General features: G+C 45.1%; 1 long non-coding RNA gene across 1 annotated transcript in view; it reads right to left on the bottom strand.

The window, feature by feature from the left end:
- The window catches only part of LOC112927459 (uncharacterized), a 587,636-nt gene that overhangs the window by 329,381 nt on the left and 238,959 nt on the right, over nt 1-19,296 (bottom strand). The window contains exon 3 of the long non-coding RNA XR_012002062.1: nt 13,642-13,762. This is a non-coding gene — a long non-coding RNA (uncharacterized lncRNA). The remainder of the gene's footprint in view (nt 1-13,641; nt 13,763-19,296) is intronic.

The raw sequence follows: 19,296 nt of genomic DNA, 5'->3' as shown, positions 1-19,296 counted from the left end.
AATACAAGACTATATGAATTATGTGCTTTCATTGTTTCCCCACACAGTCCTGGGACACTGAGGTAAGCCCTCTACATCAGGGGCCACACCTTATTTATCTTGGTATTACTAATATTTATATGTCTACAACACACATTTTATGAATGCTTGATATTTGAATGAATGACCAAATGCCAGACATTGTAGCAGGGACTGGAGATAAATAACCAAACCCCCGTCCCTTCTTTCAGGGAACATTTTGTCCAAATGGAGATATGGCCAAGACAACGTGATTAAGGTCAAGGGTGACCCAGACAAAGGGGAGAGTGATCAATTTTGCCGGGTGGCTGGGTAGAGATTAGGGAAAATACCAAAGGAGAGGTAAGCTTGTGCTTTGTCCCTGTAAGGATGGCAGACTGAATCATGCTCTGAATCCCCACCAAAAAGACAGTTCAAGATTTCTTTTAAAGGTATAAGCCCACAAAGATAGAGAGGAAAGGAGAGGAGGGAGCAGTGACATTATTTGGGGAGCTGGAAAGTAGACAGATGGTTAGCCACCGATCTCACAGCAGAACCTCAGCAGGAGTGGGGAGGGCTGGCCCAGAGTCTAAGTCATCACCAGCACCCAGGACCTCTGACAGCTGTGAATCAAATGGAGACAGAAACAGGCAGATTGATAAAAGTCTCCTCCATAAGTGGTCAGACACGTGGATCACCAAACCCAATGCAGGCAAGCTGGGGAATGTCCCCCTTTCATTCAGCAGGAGACTATGGGTTTAACCTCCAGAGTGAGCAAAGTGGGGGGATTGCTGCACAGAAGTGGAGGGAAACACTATGCTAAAAACAAGTAAAACAAAGTAAAACTAAACATTACGTTACATTTTCAGCTCTTTTCCTTGCTAGGCTCTCAGAATGTGAGCTGTCAGGCTTTCCCTGGTCTAGACACAAGGCAGGGCCATCTGATTAAGTGAAGAAAAAAGATGTAGAGATGCTAATATTAAAGTCCTCTAACTTAAAATAATAGTTACCTCCTTATCAACAAATTCCACAATCATCAAACCTCACCCTACTGCCTGGGGCTTCCAATTGGCCTCTAGTGCCTCCTTAAATATGAGCAAAGAACCAATATCATCAGGCACATGAGCAAAAGCTCTAATACGAAATACAGAGCTTATGACAATTGAACAAAGCAGTAAAACATTTACTTAGATGAATCAAAGACACAAGAAAAAGCAAACTTTATAGAGATTATCATTAATATCTTTAACGAGAAAAGACATGATATTATATTAAAGAAACAAGAACAGAAAACTATAAAAAGAGATCATTTAGAGAATGAAACTGAAATTAAATATATGATGTCAGAAATGAAAAGCCCATAAGACTGAAATATAAGGTGCTGTAGACCTCCCAGAAAGTAGAATAAAAATGCAAAGAGACAGAAAATAGAAACAGAAATTTAGAAATAGAAAATTGGAAGTAAATAAAAGAACATTAGAACATTAGTCCAGGAGGCCAGGGCCCAGGGTCCCAACAACAGGACTTCTGCAGGGAGATAACAGTCACAATAGAGAGGAAGAAATCATCCAGAAAACTCCCAGGACACACGTTTCCAAACTGAAGAAGCCCAAGACAATGGATGAAAAAGACACATATCAGAATACAACATTATGGAGAGGAGAAAAGAAACAAGGCCACATACTAAGGATCAGAACAACATTAGCCATCTCAACAGCAACCAATCAAGCTGGAAGACAATAGAAAAATGTCTTCAAAATCCTGGTTTGAAACCATTTCAAAACAAAAAAAGACAAATTAAAGATCATTCTCAGACATAAAGTTGTAAAAAATTTACCTCCCATTTATACTTATTAGAAATCTACTGAAGGAAGTGCTCCAACAAAAAGAGGGAGTGAACCTGGAAAGAGAAAAACATGAGGTCCAGGAACAAGGGATCCAATACGAAGGAAAGGCAAAGGGAACATGGGATCCTAGTGGGGTGGGGTCACAGCAAGTCAGCTGCACCAAGAAGGGACTGGAAACGAGTCTAGATCAGAAGAGTTTAGAGGCCCAAAAAAAGATCCTACAAGAAGATAAAATGATAATACATTGGTGTACCTGAAAGTACAGAGAGACTTAAATAATTAGAGAAGAGTTTGGGTTGTGATTGGTTATAAACATACAGAAAACAAAGGGGGAAGAAGTCAGTTAACTCCAAGAAATGTGTAGGAAAGGAAAAGTCATCATGGTGGACCACATGTCCTAACTGAATAGCATTTATACAGACAGTAATGTAAGGGAACGTAAAAACATCTAAAGTACATGTGCACTGTACCACTGGGAGCATGCGGGCACAAGGTGAAAGCAAGCTAATCCAGTTTTACACAATAGGAACTCAATAAATAAATGCCTAAAATAAAAAACTCAGGAAGTAGCAATGCAGGCACTCTCATTTAGAAATGGGGAGATAAATAGCAAAAGAATCAGAAAAGGGTTGAAAGTGGTTGTCTCCAAGCTGAGATAAATGAGGACAAGGGACCTTTGTGCTCTGTGCAAATATTGGAGAATGACTTAAATTTTAAACTATCTACATCTTTAATACTTGATAAAAAAATAAAACTAAAATAAAAGTAAATAATTCATTGGAGTTCACCAAGAGGTAAAAGGAAGGAACCATATTTCCTTCAAGGACACAGAGATAAGGAACGATGTGCTGTAGGTAGGAGGCTCTCAGTGGTTTGGGTGGAGTGGGTGTGGTGCACACAGGTCAGAAGCAGAGAGGTAAGGGGGTGCTGAGGGACAAGGACGGAGAAAATGACAAAGGCCTCATTCCAAAGGATCTTGTATTTTATATAATGAATTTGGACCTTATACAGGAAGCACTTGAAGTGACTACATACGCATCCCCAGCACAATCTGAGACAGTTTGCCAGGATCGCTCTGTTGGTATTGTGGTACAAAGTTGGAAGGCAGTCAGCATTAGAGGCATGATCAGCAGAGAGGCTGGTGTAGTAGTTTTGGTGACAGGTGACAAAGAGAAGACAGATTTAGGAGATAGTGAAGAAGAATATGCTGAATTTTATGTACATCTTGGTTGCTTTTTTAGGCTGGAGAAAAACAGTTGAGAGGACAACAGGCTGATCCATGGAACTCTGGCTTGGCAACTGGGTTAGTGGTGATGCTAATCCAACAAGACTAAAGCTCCATGAGGGCAAGGCCCCACCTGTCTTATCTGACACCGAATGGATCTCCTGGTATTAGACCTGCACATGGCAGGTACAGGAGATCATGAAAGATCCAAGTGCCATTCTTCATGTTCTGTCCCCTTGCTGGTGGGCTGGGATGGAGATGATGCCCTAGTGCCCCTGGGAACAACATGCTGAGGAGGATGGGGCACAAGTGAGAAAAGGCTGGGCCCCCAGTCACCACTTAGAGAACTGCCTCACCAGGAGCACTCCCAGTGGTCTGTGTGGGAGGCAGAACTGGACTCTGTATTAAGCCTGATATTTCGGGGTTTGTCTGATTCATCAATTTAGACACCTTGACCACTGCTCCTGCAAACTTGCGTGGCAGCTCATGCCTATGTAAGATATAAACTCAGGTGGTTTATTTCCCTCCAGCTTATATACTCCCTGCTCTAAATAATTGATTCATCTCTGTAGAGAATACTGGTCAGCCAGGAAATACTGCTTCCAAGCAGTGCTTTCACTGATGGAGACTATGTGGCCTGGAGGGCAACAAGAGGACGAAGTGAGTAGATTAAGGATGGAACGCCGTCTGGAAGAAGTTCACAGCAGTGGTCGTGGTGTTAGGGAGCAATGGGGAGAAGGAACACGACCGTGAGTGTGTGCTCAGCGCCCCCAGCCTCTACCATCTCCCCCAGCCCATATCACAACACAGTTACCCAGGCACTGAGAAGCATCTAAGCCTGGAAAGAATGTTCAACAGGTGTCCTGGCTGGGTTAGCATCCCTTCAAATCATGCCTTTCCCATTACCTGTGAACATGACCTTATTTGAAAACTGAGCCATTGCAGCCATAACTAGTGAAGGTAAGGTTGCACTGGAGCAGGCCTGGCCCCTAATCCTGTACGACTGATGTCCTCATAAGAACAGAGGAAGCACGGAGAGACATACGGGGAGAAGACCATGGGAAGACAGAGGCAGAGGTTAGAGCCGTGCACCCACAGGCCAAGGACACTGAGGATGGTTAGGAGCACTGGAAGCTGGAAGAAGTGAGGAAGGATCCTCTCCTACAGGTTTTGGAGGGAACACGGCCCTGCCAATATCTTGGTTTTGGACGTTGTAACTGGGAACTGGGAGAGAATTAGTGTCCTGTTGTTTTAAGCACCCCAGTTAGTGGGACCTTGTTTCAGCAGCCCCAGGAAACTGATACCATAAGGAATTAGGAAAAGACAACTCATGTTGGAGTCCACCAGTTGGAGCAGGGCGCCCCCAGGACAGGACTCCTAGAGTGGGAGAGAGCAGCCCACTGTCCCTCAGACAAGCCCAGGTCCCAGCAGGCTTCAGGCTGGGAGAGGCACTCTGACCTTAGGTAGGGAAGGGGGCTGCCAGGACCAGTGCAGGAGTCCCCATGTCCAGCAAGGCCACCATCACAGCAGACAGCCCCCAGCAGAGGAAGTCATTCAGACCCCTACTCCTAGCAGGTTATCCAGAGTTCAATCTTTCCCAATGGAGAATTTCTTCAGGGCTCCAGTGGACAAGGCCCAAGGCATAGAGCGCCCCCCATTCCCCAGCCAGGGGTGCTCCCAGCTGAGGAAATCTGGAAGGGTCTGCTCAAGAGCCATGAAATGAACTAGAACACCTAGGCTCATGACCAGCTCTGAACTGCAAAGGGGAAGAGACCGGCAGTTCCTAGATGAATGGCATGTGGCAGGTCAGCACTGATGCTCTGCAAACACCCACACCCTTTACCAGCCTCTGCCAGGGTGGCTTGGGGCCTGGCTCTCCCTCACTCCCAAGTCTTGAATCCCTGCAATTTCCTGTGAACTCTGATTTTTGATATGTCTGCTCAGCTCACTGCATCAGACTCTTCTCAAGCTTTAGGCTCCAGAGTCAGGTGCAACCATGAGTCAAAATCTAAAACTATACTGGAAAAGAACAAACTACAAAGTCCTTTCTGTGCCAATGCACGTATTTAGAGACATATTTAAACATACACATACTCGTCTCCATTTTCAGTACAGTGGGACTGACTGAACAGAACAAATTAACACCCGCTCTCACAGGGTTTGAACTCCTTGAGGGCCTCATGCAACCTTTGGCCTCCGGAACTGAGTGCCCTGCCCGATGAGCAGTAGGCACTTCCCAAGCATTTGCCAAATGGAAATTAACTGTCTCGTCATCTGAAGGCACTGTTCATCTGATCAGTTCATTAATTGGCTTTAAAGACATAAATCACTTATGAGGGCAGAGCACCAGCAGGCTCCCTGGGGACCTGCCCTAACCCAGCCTGGGTAAGGCATTCTCTGTGACACACAGACATGAGAGCTGAAAGTCACATACCCCCCACTTCCCCCTCTGCCCGGTGAGAGAAGTCATCTGCTCTGCTGCTGCAGTTTGCCGGACACACGGCATGTCTCCTGCTATGAGGATGAAGACGCTCCAAACCAGCGGTGTTTACATGTCTGGCTGCTGGGTGGCTCCCTGCACCACCTGGTTCTGCGAAGCTCGGCAGTCAAGACCCATTTAGACTGAGGAGTGCTCAGTTAATCACAATGCTTGGCTCTGCTCCCCAGTGATCGTCAGCAATAATCATCATTACCATCCCGCTTAGCGTGTCTCACCTGCAGCCTGCAATCATCCTGAGGACACGTGGCTCCAAACCATATGTTTCTGGTACAGTTGTGCTGACAGAGCTGAGCATCAGCTGGTGGGGGAGAACCCTCGCAAAGTCAAGGATGTCATCTTCCCTGTGCTGTGAGAGCTCAGAAGGTCCATTTCAACTCAAGTGTATGGTTCTTCTCTTGGGATTCAAGACACATGTGTCAGTTAGGTTTCACTACATGATAAGCAATCCCCAAAATTTAGTGGCTAAGAATGATTTATTATTTTTTATAATGTGAGTTGGCCAGGTGGCCCTTCTGCTGGCTTCATGTGGTTCCCTCAAGTGTCTGGTCCCCTGGAGGGCTGGCTGGGCTGCCCATCACCCTCACATGGGGTGGCTGGTAATGGCTGATTGTCAGGCTGTCTAAGTTCTCCTCCACATGGTGGCTTATCCTCTAGCAGGCCAGACAGCCTTCTTTACTTGGCGGGGGGGGGGGGGGGGGGGGGGGGGGGGGGGGGGGGGGAGGGGTCTCAGGTGGTATGTCAAGAGGTGAAGGCAGAAGCTGCAAGCCCTCTTGGGCAGAGCCCCTAAGCTACAATAAGTAACTTCCACTGCATTTAACTGGTCAAAGGAGGTCACAAACCAGTCAAGAATCTAAGGGGGTGGGGAACAGACCCTGCCTCTTGATGGGGAGATTGGCCAAATGACATTGCAACAGGGCACACATACCTGAATGGAAGGAATATATGGCCATATTTTGCAATCTCCCACAGAAATAAATTTGACTCATGGTCAAATCTCTCTGATTCTTCTATTTACTTCATCCTTCACTGAGCCCTGACCACGTGCAACGTGGGACACACAGGCATGAATAAGACTGCCTTCTATCCCTCAAAGTCTTTCAGTGCACCTGCAAGTGGCAGAGGGGTCCATTTCAGGAGCAATTCCACAGAGAAGCCTGGGTGCTAAGAGAGCACCGAGAAATGCCCTTGGTGGGGCAGGGGTGCCAGTGGAACCCTCCTGGGGAAGATGCTGCTACACTAGATCACAGTGTTTACCTGGATTTGTACTGGAAAAGGACTCCAGGAAAAGGGGCAGCAGAAGCAAACACAATCAGGCAGAGAAGAGCTTATCCGGCAGACTGAGCCCTGCTGTGCACAGTGATCCAGGAGGCACCACGAGGGCAGGGAGGATCCAAGATGTGGAGACTCATCACGATTCAGCTCAGAACCTGGTGGTGCTCTCAAAGTGGTGCAATGATGAGGGTGAGCAGAGCAGAGGAAGTGGCTTGTCAGGAATAAAAATCCACACCCCCCTGCCCTCCCGCAGAGGCCAGTGCCATGCACTCCTCACTCAGGCCCTCCTTTCGAGGCTTCTCAGCAGCCAAACCTCTTTCTCCTCACTCTGCAGGTTGGAATATTTTCCCCAAAGCCCCCTTCCAGTTGCTTCCTTAAAGATGTGGTCCATCAGGGTACCCACCACTCACCATGGCCCTGCATCCTTCTAACCTCAGCAACATATGTGAGGTGGATGCCCAAAAGACGTTCAGGAGGAGCGTGCTGGGGAGACTCTTCCAGGGTCCGGCTGGCCACCTCTCCTGGTGATTCTCCTTGCGAGGTGGTTCACAGTCTACTCCCCCTTTCCACGTGTACACCCTCTCCTTGTCCTCAGCCTCCAGCTTTCACCGGTGCCTATGCAGCCACCTACCAGTTCACCCTGTAGCCTGAGCACCACTGCCCACCCAAACTCCTGTGCATCTGCCAGTGTGTCTTCTTAAAGAAGGAAAGCAAATCAAGGAGCGCTTTTCTGTTGTTAAAAGGATGAAGAGCATCCCATCCACCAGGTAACAGACCCTCCGTAAATCAGTCCTGCATGCACACAGTAGTAACTGGACCAGGGGAGGGGCTTTTCAAGCACATGAGCCTCACAGACACTGATGGCCAAAGTCACTTGCCTTCCTCCTGGATCTCGCTTATTTCCTGGCATTCGGAGAAGGCCACCTCACAGGGAAGTCCAGACACACAGCAAGTGGCTTCCTAGAGGTGGGAATGGCGTGACTCCACATGGAGAGCAGCAGAAACTGGGAGGAGAAAGGCCCAGGTGTGGAAGTGAACAGCCTTTGGGGCACCCAGACATGGTGATTATGCTGTCAGCTACGCCCCTGGGGAGACTTCTCAGCATGTGCCTGGTGGGTGAGCACTCCTTTTTGTCCTTCAAATTTTGACCAAGTTTAGTCTCTGGTCACCAGGGCCTGAAACAAAGCTCAAGTGCCAAGGCTATAGGGAGTGTGGCAGACGGACAGCGCCAGGGGAGGAGAGGCAGCAGAAAGGCAGGGGCAGAGGCCGCAGGGCACGTGGCTCGGGGGTGTGGGCCTTGCCTAGGGAGACCCAAGAGGAGACGTCGGATTGGTGCCAAAGCCTGCACTTTACGACGTGGCAGAGGCCTGGGCTGTGGCGGGTGAAGACTCAGCCAGGAGGCAGATGGCCCACAGGCAGGAGGGGTGGGCAGACTGGCAGAGGTGCACAAACAGGTCTGGTCACCTCCTGTGGCAGCAGGGTGGTGAGGACAGGACAAGTACATGTGTCTCTCCGGGGCTGGCGACTGTCCTAGGACAGAAGCCCACAGGCAGCCCGCTGTGGCTCAGCACCCTCCCTATCCCAGACAGGCTGTGGGTGCCTTTTAGGGAATGTCTGTCTCGCACAAACCAAAGTATCTCCCTTCCAAACATGCAGCGAAGGAAGAGGACAGAAAACCAGAGGGCTAAGCACAGAGCTCCCGGGGTAGGAGGGACAGCAAGCTTTGTGAGGATGAAATGAGACTGCAATACAGTGTTTAGAACAGTGCCTGACACGGGGTCAAGGCTGCATACATGCCAGCGCTTACCTCTATCATTGTGTTATTATTACTGACGCTATAAGGTGCCTAGGCTGCTAAGCCGACATGAAGAAACGGGGACCAGGGGAGGCGGTGGGCAGGGACAGTGAGCTCGGTCTACTGTGTTCCCTGAGGACAGGTGCTGTGCAGAGTCCCCTCCTGACCCAAAGACTTGTCACTTTGAGGCGGTCCTTGAAAAAAAAAAAAAAAAAAGCAAGACCGTGCCCACATTTGGCTCAGACTTGCAGCTGAGCAACAGGGAGCCTGGTGCAGCCATCGCCCCATGAAACCTGTGCACTGACAGGACCCTGGCTGACATTCACCATGAAGTGGAACCCTCTGCACTGCACACCAGGGGAGGCTCAGCAGCCGGGCCTCACATACCAGACCCTCAGCACCATGAACCTCAAGGCCCCAGACAGATGATGCAGACAGGCCTTGGTCTCTGGCAGGAAAAAGGACGCAGAACTCCAGCCTGGCAGACTGCTAACAGCCCGTACTGTTTTCTACTTTTGCTGAAGCAAATACGCCCAGAGGGTCTTAGTGCAGACCCATGAGGTCAAGTTGTGTGGGCTGATGTTGGGGGGCTCTGCTAGCTCCTCAGTGCTAAGCTTTGTGCTGGTGGACTGTGGGGAGCTGCACTCCCAGGTGTCCTGGTCCTTGCAGTCTGGGGACGGGGTGTTCTCAGCTCCTCAGGCTCCCCCTCCCCTGGCTTCTGGCCTCCTCCATCTTCACACCAGTGGCAGCAGGTCCAATGTTTCCTACCTCCCATCCTGAGCCCTCCTTATCCCTTCTCACCAGCTGATTTAAAGGCTTCTGTCATCCAAATGAGTCCCGTGGGAAATCCAGGTGTCAGACCCACAGTCTCAGTCTCATCTACAAAGTCCCTTTTGCACCTGACAGGATCTATTCACAGGTTCCAGGTATGAGGTATGAGGTATTGGCGGGGTTGGTGGGGGAGCTTCTGCCTACCATGCTGACTGATACAGTAATCAAAGATCTGCCTCAAAGAGGTGAATTGGGCTCCCTTCTGTAAAGACATTGAGCTGGTGAAAATGCTTGTGTGGTGTCATGCAGCAGTCCCAAGAGCCAGATGCCACAACCCCAGATGGTTGGAATCTCTGGAGTGACTCAGGTGAGCTGGATTTTGTGCTGTAGGTCTGCTGCATGGCAGACACTCTACTGCCCCGGGCCATGGAGCAGCCTTCCTGAACGTGGCCTATTTCTGTGCAGAGGCAGAGCAGAGCTTGGGAGGGTCCAAGCCAACAAGAAAATCTTTGACCTGGAAGTCCTATGGTCCATCCCACCTAAAAGTGGGCCAGACACTGCAGCCTGCCTCGTGCTACTGGGTACCTGCAATGGGCCAGCCCTGTGCCAACTGCTTCAGGGGGAGTTGCTAATCCAGGGAAATAACAAACCTAGCACCCAGGCTCAAAGACAACACCCACATGCACCTTCCTTAAACATCACCTTCTACATGTTTAGGAGGTTTTCAATGACCAAGGGCTAGCCCCAGCTCTAAGCCTAGATATTAATGTGTTCCTGGGAGTGTCTAGGACTCACAGACTGAGCAAGAGAAAGGATTATGCTACATGTGGTGCAGATGCTACCTGCTTCAAACCGTTCTCAATTAACAGTGCCTAAGGACTGCCACTCACCCACCCAGTCCTTTTCTCCGCTAAAATACTTGTCAGCTCCTGCTTCTCTCACTGCCCCTTCAAGATTAGGCCATGGTTCATGCAAAAGAACTATTTGAGTAAATACAGAAATATAAAACACAGAAATGCATTGTAAGGACATGCCCCATGCATGGTAGACTCCATGAAGCAGCTTTCTAAAAGTTTTTTTTTTCCCATTAATTGTGACTACTTGAGGATACCAAGCATGTCAGAAAGATAAATCTGCAACTTCCAGATTTTATTTGATATAAACAAATAATGTAAATGTACATATAAACATTTAAGGTACAGGTAAACATTTAGTGTTTCTCACCGTCCAAAGCATCACTTTACAAATCAGGAAGACATGCAAATTGCCTTCTGCTGCCACTGCAGGCCAGCCTCATCCATGAGCAGGGGCCAGCACAAGTCTCGTTTCTGCATGGGCGCCGCTGGAGGCAAACATGCCGTACAGTTTAGAATGAAAGTGTCAGAGTAGAAAAAGGGAGAAGGAGAAGAGCCAAGTATTTATGGGTGAGTTTTCCATGCATGGCTTTAGGAAAGGGAAGGAGGGTGACTCTTCCCGTGTCCACGAGCACTTCTCTCTAGTTCCATGAGAACAGGTCAACTGTCCTCAGCCCAAAAGGGGGTCAGCTCAACAACTGCCCACCCCTAGGGAGCAAAAAACACTGTGACAGTCCCAGAGACTACCCATCTCCTGGTCTCCCTCCTTATTCCAGATGAGTCTGGGAGAGAGGGTTTGCAAGGGAGTCTATTGCACTGTGCTCACAGGAAACAAAGACAGGAGTCTCTTCAAGGAGGAAAGCAAATACTAATGAGCAGCATGCACTGTGCAAAACTAATGATGGTTCCTACATATATTTGCTCTGTGTCCTCAACAATAACCTGCAGGATCATGTAGACTGTGAAAGCCAGGAGAAGGAAAACAAGGTGAAGACAAAGACCACCACCAAAGGGACATTGCCAAAAGTTAAGAGGGGTACAAGGTTGGGATAAGGAAGGATCACAAAGAACTGGAAAGGAAACCACAGGATCGGAATCTTGACGAGAAGAGGAGAATAGCCAATCACTGTGAGCAAAACTCAGTTCATGATTCGGAAAACAAATCTGAGATTCTTTCCTGAGTGCAATAGACTTTTTAAAGAGAGAGAGGGAGAATATTATGTACACAAAGTTTTAAAACATGGAAAAAATACCAACAAAGAACTGAAATCTCACAAAAGTTTACTAAAATGAAGGAAAGAGACTCAGCCCTTGTAGGTGGGCCAGTGAGTTAAATCTCAGGCATGGAGAAAATGGCCCTGTAAACCTTCAGGTATTGATGATGAAAATACATGCAAATAGAGAAAGTGGAAGCTGTCCCCAGGCTTGGTCACCACGGCAGTGTGTCTCGAGGGCAGTGGGGCAAGGACCCCAAGTTCTGAGGAGCACAGCAATAACTAAGAGTGCTAACGCCACACAAGTCAACATTACACTCAAAGTGTGGAAGACAGTTGAAGACCACTGTCTCAATCTTTCTGAACAAAGTATCTAAGACGAAGGAAGCCAAAGGGACATGGACACAGAACCCAATACACAGACCCTCCGGTAGAAATATAGGATTAAATCCATATAATCCAAAATTAAATAAAAATCAAAATATTCTTTGAAAACAAAGTATTATAAATTATCATCTTCATTATCATTTCCATCTGGCTTTAATATCCCAGATTATATTTTCAAATGTTTAGAAATTATTTCATAGGTGGGGAGGAAGCTCATATCCTAATCTTGTATAGCCAAGAGTTTATTTTTAACACTGATAATTAGAAAACAATCAGGTGAACTCAGGTGTCAGGAACAGTAAGAGAGGCCACTAACAAAACTAAAAATGTAAGTTTATATTTCTGAACCATGAGAGGTAAAAACATTTAACTTATTTAGAGATAGAGAAAGTAAATGATGCTGGAAATATCAGAGGTCAGACTGAAGTCAATAGGAAGCCAACACTTGTATTTTGTCTGTGGGGGAGCGATGGGCCATACTGCTGAGAGCTGGGATGCCTTTCTCATTGCACCTGTTCATGGTTGTCTGGGAATTGTAGGAATTAGGAAGAGGCAAAAACTATTGCCATTTATATATAGTAAGATTTTCCCTCTACCTTACTCTCAAAAAAAAATTGCTAAGGAATATGAACTATATATATTGGCCACATGGATGGCCAATACAAAAACAAACTTCCAAAAATTAATATAATTCTAATATATCAATAATAATGAAAACAATTCAGAACAACCATACAACATAAAAAAGACACTGAAATAAATCTGAAAAATATACCTTCATCAAGAAAATATTTACTGAGCAACTGACATTAATAAAACAAGAAGCATATAATATTCCTAGATAGAAAAGCAATTATGTGTACTATGAAATGTTAATTCACTCATCAAAATTATTTAATGAATTGAATGAAATTCCAATCAAAAGTCTAACAACAAAGTTTTACAAGCTTGACTAAATTATATATGGAAGATTAAATGGGTAAAGAAAATACGGACCATTAAAAAGAAAACTGGGGAGGCGTGTCCCACTGCTACTCATGAGAACGCCCTGCCGCAGACCACACGAATTCGTCAGCATATGGCCACCAGAAGAAGAGGTGAACAGGTCCATGATACAGACTACAAGAGCAGAAATAGAAATGAACTATGTCTTTGTCTTTAATGTAATAAAAGAATATATTTTAAATCAGTGGAGAAAGCATATTTTAAATCTGCTAGAATAACTGTTAAACTGTTAAGAATAAACTTTGACACTTGAACTCACTTGATGTATCTAAATAAACTGCTGAGGGATTACTGCACAACAAAGCCATAAAAGAACTAAAGAAAATATATACATGAATCTCTGGTGTGAAAACAGATTTTGTAAACATGACATTAAAGCAGAAACACCAAAAAAAAAAAATCTTGATGGATTCAGCAACATAAAACTTTGGTACCCTCTTACTGTTAAAAAACATACAAGGTCAGATGACAAACGGACAGTATTTAGAATACATACAATACCCAGAAGGCTATTGTAGCCCTATAATATGTAAAGAGCACTTGCAAATCAATAGGGGAAAAAGCATCTCCATAGAAGAATGAACTACGGATACAAAGAGGCAATTCAGAAAGGCAGCCCAGTCACCATACAAAAGTCGTTTAACCTCAGTTGTGACCAAAGGAACACAACTTAAAAGTAGATGTCATTTTTTAATAGTCAAAATGACAAAGATTTTAAAAATCTCAAAACTTAAGTTGTCAAGCATAGACAGGAATTGGAAATCTCTCCCATACCTTATTGTTGGGCATGTCCATTTGTGAAATTTATGGAGCGCAGATTTTCAGAGTGTCTCAGATGCCTTGTGAATGTTTACCTCCTACTGAATCAGCAATTCCATTCTGTGGGTTTTTTCCCCTAAGGAAATAATAACAAGTAAATACTAAGATTTTGTTGAACGAGGATATAAATTGTAATTTTTCATACCCAGCACAGGGGAACAAAGAAACCTAAGTGCATGATCATCAACAGCAGAATAGTTTAAAATAAATCAAGTAAAAATAACTATGCATGTATATAGGGGACCACTGTGTATTGTCACAAATCACCTTAGGCAAGCCCTGAATGATACAGGGAAAGTATCATGATGTAATCCTAAGTGAAATATGCTGGATATAAAATTTCACATACATTATGATCTGTATTTGATTTTCAAATGCATTTTTCCTATAATCAGCGGCCTTTATTTTTCCAATTAGAATAATCATATTCCACAATTTTAAAAAAAAACTAACTATAAAAAAAAAAACTAACTATAAGCAACCTTCTCCAAATAATGCATTTTGGGCCAAGGACCCAGCATGTCAAATCATTCCTTAGGTTGAGAATCTAAACACCAAAAATCAAGATGCAGGCTCTCTCCCCTCTGAGCATGGTTTCAGGGCTTGCTGGTGGGCGCCATGGGAGCCCTGTCTGGTTTTCTCCATCTTCAAGAAACAGCCAGGCTACTAGCATTCCCCTGGCTGAAGAGGGACGTCATTCTTAGCAGAGTGGCCCCCGGTAGTGGTGAGCAGAGGCCACCCCAGGACGTGAGTGCTGGAGTCAAGTGATGGACACCATGCTCCAGGGACACAGGAGAAAGCGAACCGTGGAAGGCAGAACACACTGGGAGTGGGCAGTGCAGCGGGCGCCAGAGGCCCACCTGGGTGAGCGGGGATCCCGGCCCCTCTCCTCTGAGCCAAGAAGCACCTGAGGTGCGCTTCTGTTCGTGTGGAGTCACGGAGCGCTCGGCCTTCCTTTGCCTGCCTCCTGAGTAAGGGTCACTGACGGGCCTCGTGGCGGCTCCCTGCGCAGACCTGCCGGGTAGCGGTTTGTCTGCCCCATGTGCTCACCTCCCACCTGGGCCGCACATTCACATTCTCCATGTCTGCTGGTTCCTAACGTGAAAGTGTTTCCTCTTCCACGGTTTCACATCACATCTAAAGATGTCCTGCTTGGTCTTGGGTAAACATTCTTTCAATTTTCCTTCACTACTTGTTCTGTGGAAATGAGGCATCGCTCCTTAGCTTGAATTTTTAGAGCTCAGATTCTACTCGTGGAGATATTTTTACTGTTTTTGTCTTTGCTGTTGAATAATAGATTGCATAGTGTGCTTTCATAATTCAACTGTGCTTGCTTACTTCACAATGTTATTTTTCCTCTTTAGGTAAAGAATACAAATTACTTCAGACACTTCTTAGGATTTTTTACATTTAACTGTGCCACGAATTAGTCATGGCAGTCGTGGAGGCTGTTACCCCCAATACGTAATACAATGCTGATTTTCTGTTCACACTCAGGTCCTGCACCCTCCAGAGCCATTCCCGGAGTCTCTGTGCTGCCCATCACGGCACCGTCTCAAACAAGGCGGGCTGCTGAGTCTTCTTCCTTCCACGTGGGGAAGGCGGCGTCTGGCAGTGGTGGCCGCCCTTGCCAGAGACATGGAAGCTGGAGACGCCCCCCCCAGGAGCACTCAGGGTGAGGGTTCCCTGTCTTCTTCTGACCCACTGCTGGGTCTGGCCTGCTCCTGGCCTGGTCCACCTTGCTCTCCTCTGGGGGAACAAGGCCCAGACCAGCCGCATTCCCCTCTACCACTCCCTCCCTCCACAGCCAGTGCTGCCCTCCAGAGCCCTGCTCACCATGGTCCCCATCAGAGCTCCTCCCACAGGTCTGTCAATGCACAGACACCAAGTCAGGTCTGCTCTCCCCTCAGCCTTCCCACTCTCCAGGAGCCTCCCTTCCAGTGGCCCTTAATGCTTGTTCTAAAGCCACACCAGGGCCTTGGACTTGGGACCTCCTGCTTGCTCGTAAACTCTGAGTCAAAGAAGCCTGCCTCTGCTCTTGCACCCACCCTCCTGCTGCATGGGGCACAGCCACTCGTTTCGGGAGATGGTCTCTTTCCTAATTGTCACTGACAAGAGGGCTCACGGCTACATGCAGAAACCAACTGTGCGACCACGTAGTCGCATCCGGAATGCCCAGTCCATAAGCCCATTGGATTTTCCCAGCAATGAGTCCATCTCTTGCAGATGGAGTGGTGCAGAGGGAGGCTGAGCATTCAGGATGCAATACTTCTCCTCGGGGGATTTTTGGTTGGGACATGCTCTGGGCCACAGACAGGCAGCTGCAGGACTGGGGGCTCTCCACATCCTAGATGGGAAGATGCTCATAGAGCACATGTGCCCAAAGAAACACTGGGAATCGGGGTCACAGCTCATCATGGCTGCCTCCTTGCAAAGCCAACAAAGCTTCAACTTCCATCTCCCTCTTGGACAGCCATTTCTTCAGACCAGAGAAGGGCCCTAGAATTTCCTATTAATACTATGATCATCCTGCTTCACAAGGCTGAACTGTGTAGGCTTCGGGACTCCCCAAACTAGGACCCACGACTAGTTAGAGGTCCAATGGATAACTGGACAAACACATTAGGGTGGAGGGCAGAACATGAGCCCTACCCACCACAGACAGCCTCCCCTAGCAGCAGAGCCAGTGCACATTGATACCTTCCAGCAAGCTCAGCATTTAGAAAGAGAGGAGATGACTCCTCTTTAAATACATTTACAATGTCTATTATTTGCAGCTGTAAGTCACATTTCTCACAGGTTGTAAGACAGTAAAATTCTGGAGTCAGTCTAGAGCATGGGTTGCACTTCCCACCCTCTCCTGCTGGAAGCCGTGGAATCTTGTCCTACTACAACAGTTTTTGGGACACACTCATCCTACCTCTTTGGATGGAGTGTGATTCCCTAAGCATAAGGTTCCATGTTGTCATGTCCTTCTCATCTCACTGAAGTATGTAGATCCAAGTTCTCAGCCCTACCAGTTCCAACCTATGTCAGTACCTAACAAGTTTCCAAAATGCATATGTAGCTTGCATTCTGACACATGTGAGAGCCAAGAGAACACATCAAGATTCAGATGTCCAGCTTCATGTTGTCCTGCCCTGTGTCCCCACGACCTCTTCAGGAAGCATGATAATCAGAGCAGTTTCTGGAGTGCTGCAGCCACAACTCTGTCATGCAGTACGTGCTTTACTTAGAGCTATACTTACTGTTTGTAATCCTTACCAGAACTTTTTAACCTAAGTATTCCAAGGCCACAATCCCTTATCTGAAATTCCCAGGGCTTGTGTCTTTCAGAATTAAAAACTTCTCAGATGTCAGAAAGGAAATTCGACCAAATACCATATAATACAGAATATCCCAAACAGATCTGAACCAAACATATTAATATTTCTGTAGGAAGGAGTATGAATATTCATCCCAAATAGTATAAAGATTATAAATAGCCTCACATCAGTTGGGGCCTTGCATAAATGTTCCCATCCTCTCTGTCACAGAGGCAATCATTTAGCTCACCTGAAACTAGCATCCAGTCATTAACTAATAATCTAAATGAAAAGAGATCTATAGTACAGTTTTGTTTTCCCCCCCTATGATTCTTATATACTGACAAACTGACCACAGGCTCAAAGTACTATTAGTGCACAGGTTCAGTTTACACAGCAATATCTATGGATTTCTGTTGAGCTGATGATAGGTGTTCTAATCATTTCTGCTCACAGAATCAAAGGCATGGAAAGGTCGATGTCATCAAATAGCCATTTTATTACTCCTAATGTATATTGCACAGGTGACAGTTAACAATGAGTGAAGTGGACTGACGAAAGTTAAAGTCTTCCTTGACCATAAGTACAACAGTGTCTTGACAGCAAATTTTTAAAAGAATGGAACATCTAATAGTTGAAAATAGTAACTCTAATAGAAAAGTTACATCACAGACTAGATATAGCTGAAGAGAGAATTATAGGATTGGAAGACAGACCTTGATTCTCAAAAACTTCTGCAGTGTGGAGTAGACAGAGAAAGGAAAAAGAAGAATAAAGTTTAAGAGGGGTAGCACAATATGAAAAAATATAGGATATTTCTTATCAGATTTCTAGGAGAAAAAAACAGAATGGGAGAGAGATGGTATTTGAAAAGATAATGGCTGAAAATTTTCCAACATTTCCCAAAGACATGAACCTTCATAATTAGGATGCCCATAAACTCCAAGAAAGGTAATTAAAAATAATCTACATCTAGATACATCCTAGCAAAACTGATGAGTATAAATGACAAAGGGAGACTTTTAAAAATGGACAAGGAGGAAAAAAATAGATTCCCTAAAGTGAAATAATAATTAGAAAGATAGCTGACTTCTCAACAGTAATAGGGGAAGTCATAAGGCAATGGAATGATATCTTTAAAGTTGTGGGGAAAATATAGGTGTTTATTTGAAACTCTAAGTCAGCTAACTGTATTTTTCAAAAATGATGATATTAAAGAAGATATTTAAAAAATGCTATGATTGACCTTCATTAGAGGAATTTCTTTAGGATAAATAAACTCTAGGAAGAGAGAGAGGATCTCAGAAAAAAATATCTGAGATACAAGAAAGAATGTTTATCAAAGAACATAGTAAATATGTGCATAAGTTTAAACAAACATTAGCTGTGGAAAAGAATAACGTATAATTTGTGTGGTTAAAAATAACAAGACAGAATCAAGAAACAGAGCAATTGCAACATATAATTTATAATAAAAGCATGCTAAGGCTCTGTATCATTTGTGAAGAAGGTAAATATTAACTGTAGACTTGGTCAAGTGATATGGTTTATGGCTTATTAATTTTAGAGTAATAAAAATATCCAAGAAATAGAATGTATTACTTCTAAAGTGAGTTGGAAAATAAGACAGGAAGAAAAATTTAATTAATTTAAAGGGAAGTAAAAACAGAAGTAAAATAGAAACCTAAGAAAGGCAGGATAAATAGCATGAAGAAAATAGAAAAGAATCCATGTGTGTCGGTAATCATAAGTATAAATGTACGCACTTCATAATTAAAAGGCTAAGATTATTATGCTGCAATTTAAAAAATCTTAGGTATGGGATGCCTGGGTGGCTCAGGGGTTGAGCATCTGCCTTCAGCTCAGGGCAGGATCCTGGGATCCAGGAATCGAGTTCCTCATCGAGCTTCCTGCAAGAAGCCTGATTCTCCCTCTGTCTATGTCTCTGCCCTTCTCTCTCTGTCTCTAATGAATAAATAAATAAAATATTTAAACAAAAATTTTAAAAATAAAATATAAAAATAAATAAGTAAATAAATAATCAATCCCAGGTGTTTGCTGTTCATAAGAGATGCACTAAAATATAAGGGCATAGATAGGTGAAAAGCAAAAAGATGGAAAGACACGTTCCAAACAAATAATCAAAGGAAGTTGGTATGGATTTGTTGTTATCAACTGAGAACAAAAAATATGAAGGCAAAATGAAGTACTTGAAATATAAAACTTTTTCTAAATGATTATGACACACTGATAATGAGTTCAATTCAACAGGAAAAAGGAACAATTCTAAGAATTTTGTACCTAA

Source organism: Vulpes vulpes, chromosome 6 (assembly GCF_048418805.1).
Source record: "Vulpes vulpes isolate BD-2025 chromosome 6, VulVul3, whole genome shotgun sequence".
NCBI classification, from domain to species: Eukaryota; Metazoa; Chordata; class Mammalia; order Carnivora; family Canidae; genus Vulpes; species Vulpes vulpes.
This window is presented reverse-complemented; position numbering and strand designations above follow the sequence as displayed.